Source organism: Salvelinus fontinalis, chromosome 20, assembly GCF_029448725.1.
Source record: "Salvelinus fontinalis isolate EN_2023a chromosome 20, ASM2944872v1, whole genome shotgun sequence".
NCBI lineage: Eukaryota > Metazoa > Chordata > Actinopteri > Salmoniformes > Salmonidae > Salvelinus > Salvelinus fontinalis.
Window position 1 is genome coordinate 8228943 of NC_074684.1, and position 5201 is coordinate 8234143.

The 5201-nt window shown below is 44.5% G+C and overlaps 1 pseudogene; it reads right to left on the reverse strand.

The window, feature by feature from the left end:
* Window positions 1–3167: 3167 nt before the first annotated feature.
* On the reverse strand, window positions 3168–4850 carry LOC129817235 (thyroxine 5-deiodinase-like; annotated as a pseudogene).
* Window positions 4851–5201: the final 351 nt, after the last annotated feature.

Below are 5201 nucleotides of genomic sequence, written 5' to 3' on the forward strand. Positions count from 1 at the left end.
CGCACTGCCTACTCACAGGTCCTACGATTGTGCCATGGACCTTCTGCCCGGCACCACTCCTCCGAGAGGAGGGCTGTATTCTCTCTCAGACTACAGCCATAAACAGTTATATTACGCAGGTGCTGGCGGCTGGTTTTATTCGGCCGTCCACTTCACCTGCAGGAGCGGGATTTCTCTTTGTTGGAATGAGGGATGGTGGATTATGTCCCTGTATCGATTAACGGGGATAAATAACATTACCATTAAGAGCCACTACCCTCTTCCTCTTATGTCGTCAGCCTTTGAGAGACGTCAGGAAGCTACGGTTTTCTCAAAATTGGATTTACGGAACGCCTACAATCTGGTGCGCATCAGACAGGGAGACGAGTGGGAGACAGCGTTCAACACCCCAAATTGATATTATGAGTACTGCGTCATGCCCTTTGGACTTACAAATGCTCCAGCCATTTTCCAGATCCTGGTTAATGATGTGCTGCGCGACTTCCTTCACCAGTTTGTGTTTGTGTACCTGGATGACATCCTCATCTTCTCCAGGTCCATGGTTGAACACATTCAACATGTTCGCCAGGTTCTTCAAAGACTCCTCTCTCACCACTTGTTCGTGAAGGCTGAAAAGGGAGAGTTTCACATTCCTCAGATCTCCTTCATGGGGTGTCTCGGGGCTGTGTACAGATGGACTCCCAAAAGGTAGAAGCCGTGGTCAACTGGTCAAAAAAAACTAGGACAGTCAAGCAAGTCCAGCGTTTTTGGGGTTTTGCTCATTTCTACCGGAGATTTGTGAGAGACCTTAGTTTGGTGGCTGCGCCATTGACAGCGCTCACCAAGGGCTCGGCTGGGCATGTAAGCTGGACCCCTGCTGCTGAGAAGGCGTTCCAGGACCTGAAACGTCGGTTTTCTTCTACACACATTCCAGTTCATGCGGATCCTTCTCTTCCCTTCGTGGTAGAGGTGGATGCCTCTGACGTTGGCGTGGGTGCAGTTCTGTCTCAGCGCTCTGCTAAAGACCAAAAGCGTCATCCCTTCATTCGAGTTCAAACTAGCATTAATGTTACAGAATGCAAAGCAGTAATTGTTTCAAAACATCTCCTGCCTTGTCACTGATGCGTCGTGAAACAATGTAGTTTGATGAAGGCATTGTCTGTATAGTTTTTTTTGGCCTTTCCCCCCCCAGCATTGTCCCAGCCATATCTGCAGCAGCAGGAAGAATTAAGTCCTCCACAATAGTATGGGGCTTGCCTGTCCTAGCCACTCGGTTGCTCACCATATAAGACGCTTCTAGCCCCTTCTTATTAATGGTATCTGTTGCTTTTATACATGTCTTAATACTCGAAAGTCGTCTTTATTATCGCTCAAAAAACTCCTGTGGCTTGTTTTTCAAATTGTCATGTTTAGTTTCTAAATATCTGCGCAAGAGTGAAGGGTTCCTGCGAGAGAGTAACGGTTAATGTGATTGAATGTAAATTATTTGACTAGGCTTCCTTAAACTAGATGGTTTAATTTCATTTTTGGCAGTGAAACGAGGCTACTTAAGCGAGGAAAAAAACTCACCCAAATATATAGCCCCGTTGGAAAATATAAATGTACTGTTTTTTAATCACATTTTTATTTGGCGTTTCCCCTTACAGCATTGCACGTACCCCAGTTTGCCAATACCTGTTTTAAATCAAATAAAACTTTACCTCATCAGTATAGCTGGTAGTTTTAGGGTAGATACAATGCTTCCTCATGATCCTAGCAGATAAAATGCATTTTATAACATAAGGAAAGTGCGTTTTCACCCATTCCAGGCAGAGTGGGTGGACACACTACCCTTTCATTTCCTTTTATCTGTTCCTGGTATGTCGTTCCTGGTTTTGTCATTCCTGGTTCTCTATCTGTATTGGCAGATCCAGGGCCAAGAAGCCCACTGTTCTTCTGAATTCCTTAATGACAGCTACTGTTGGTACGCCTCTCTTTGATTGGTTGTGATGTCTTCACGGTAACACAAAGCACAGCTCTGTTCTTACAACTGCATGGGTCAAGCAGATTCACCTTTTGAAAGGGTTAACAAGCCCCAGGAGTATAGGATGAGGTCTGGCCATGGGGGTCAAGGTTCAGGTCAAATAAGGTATACACACAAAGGACATTAGTTGAATATAAACACTGTGTGAATGGTGTGGAGATGGAGTGAGTTGTACAGGTGATTATGGGGATGAAGGAGCACTTGAATTCGGGACATGAACTAGATATGACGAACAATTTGTCACAAAATCACCGTACAGAGCTGGGCAAAAAAGCATTCTCTGGCCCTTCCTCTTCCAATTAGCTATTAAGAGACATTAAATTGCAGGAGCTCGCCTCCTTAAATTGGTTTAAAGCTAGGGACAATGAAGTCTGGGGCTGTCAATGTTTTGACCCCTAGAAGCATCACACCTCCCCAAATAATTAGTGCCTTATTGGCATCCTCATGCTTCCCATCCGAAACAGTTTGGAACAGTTTGTGCATATATCATGAAGACATTTTGTGATGTTTATGTTCGTTTTGGTCTTCGGCAAGGGTTTTTTCGGGTGGTCGTGCACACAAAGTCTTTGTCCCTTCGATGGTCATTGGTCAACAGTAGGGATTCTTCAATGAAATGTCTGTTGTCATTCAACAATAGACAACTCGTTTACATGCACATTTTTTTCACTTGAGAAATACTGGACCAAACATATTAGTTAGATGTAAAATTGCATGACTAAGATCTCCGCTGCAAAATGTTTTAAAATGTACTGCTCTGTGTTTTATGTTGTAGATGGGTCTAAAACTTTGTGTGCTGCTATTTTAGTCAGGTCTCTTTCGATTTTTTTTTTTATATCAATGAGACTAACCTGGTATAAATAAAGCTAAAATAAAATGAATACATTAATACACAAAACATCAACAATTTTCACTTGAATTTGAACTGAATTCTTGATTTGGTTGAATTAAAAAGGAATTTAATGGTAAACATACACCTACTTAATCATTGCCACCTACTCAATGAGAACCAGAGACACATCAGAGCTATTAGCTGTCTTTCTCTCTCTCTGAATGTGCACGTGAAGTGGAATATTTGCACTGAAAAGATAAGGATGACAGAATGTATGATAATTAACAAATAGGCCTAGACCTACTTGCCAGTAAGATGCTTTCAGGAGTCATAAGATCAATGTGTTCTAACATTTATTACAAATATTTGTTCAATAAAATATAAACAATTTACAGAACGTTTGGCAATTTGTTCGTTGAAGACATCGCTAGTCGCCAAGTACTCTAGTATCAAACAACATCAGTATCAGTTTTCTGGTTTAAAACCCTTTAAAAACCGAACTTCACAACAACACTAGAGTAAAAGGTATTAGCCATTTAGACACACACACACACACACACACACACACACACACACACACACACACACACACACACACACACACACACACACACACACACACACACACACACACACACACACACACACACACAAAGTAGAGACCATATAGTATAAAAATAAACAATCAAATGAAGGTCAAACTGAAATAAGCAAAACTTTTGCACAGGTTCAAATCAAAGACAGCTCCTTACAAAAACAAACAACCAAACAAATAATGAGTGTCAAGACGAGCACAACTGAACAACTAAGCCTATCGTGCGTTTTACATCATAATATACATTACTGATATGTGTAATAATGCTATAATGCTTCTGAACCAAAACAACATGTATAGGCCTAGTTATATGTGCAGTGTGTAAAGAGTTTGTAGCAGCATCTGAATACTTCTTCACCGTGTGGACACTTCACGCGCCTAATGGTTTTCTTTAAGTTAAACGTGGATCACCACTGTTCTGCTGGAATTCTCCAAATCATTTCGGTATTGCTCGAGCCAGTTCCTCAGCTCTGATATCCGGTAGCCCTCCGGTCCCCTGCCCCCCTGATACACGACCCGCTCATCCCTCAGGATATAAAGTCTCTCAAAATAGGCTCCGTAAGCTGCGTTGGACGAGTTGTCCATAGTATCCACTACCACATTGCTGCAGGGAACCTCCGAGTGCATCAGCTGAGCGGCTTTCAGTCTGTCCTCCAGACAGCAGTGCTTGGGGATCTGGTATGGCGCGTCGGAGCTCACCCAGCCGTCCGAGGGATGCGCCTCCTCGATATATACAAGCAGGGAGTCGGCGATGTCCGCATACTGGCTCGCGACGCGCTGAAACGCAGCCAGGCGCGTCATGAACGGTGGTCAGGAGCAACTGCCGAAGTTGAGGATGAGAGGTCTCCTCCCTTTCACATAGTCTAGGACCCTGGCCGTGCGCCGCTCCTGCAGCTGCACAACCTCAGTGTTGGGCGCGATAAATCCAATGTGCGCCGATTTGAAAAAGTCTAATTTCTGCCCGTACCACACGGCCCTGAGCGACTCCAGGGTGCACATCTTGTTGGAGTCGGAGACGCAGACAGGCGGGTCTTCGGGGCTGCTGCCCTCCATCTTCAGCAGCACTTTCCTCCTGATGCACAGGACGTCCAGGAGACACAGCATCAGCGCTGCCAGCAGGAACCGGGGCAGCAGAACCAGACATAGAGCTGTGTGTTTCAGGGCCAGCACCGTCAGGACACCTGCAGACTTCTGCATCTCGCCCTGCCGATGATGTCTGGCCGGCAATGTAAGCAGGCAGATATAGACAATCGTATCAGTCACCTTTCCCCATCTGTTTTCAGCCTCTGTCTCACAGAGTTGTGCTTTTTATAGGTGCAGCAGGATTTGAATGAAAAACAACCCACCTCCACAGCTCGTGCCGCCCTCTCACATGGCGGGGATTACCTCCCGTCAACTGAGAGAGAGAGATGGATAGAGGAAGGGAGAGAGACATAGAGATAGAGAGAGAGAGAGTGTGTGTGTGTGTGAGGGAGAGGGAGAGAGAGAGAGAGAGGGGGAATCACGGCCATGGGTCCGTTTTTTTGCAGACTCAAACCTGTCACGTCGATATCTGGCACTTCTTTTGGGGTGAATCATTGTGGTTACCGGTAAATGAACTCCAAATGAAGAAATAGCATGATTTACAACAACACCCGTTTGTGGGTCAGAAAGTGACGTCAAATGAACATTAGCCTATGGTGAATTTAAACTTGACATAAATGTGATCAAAACTCACACATTTAGGGTTAAAAAAACATACCCACCTCTTCAAATCAAACACGATGATAAAGACA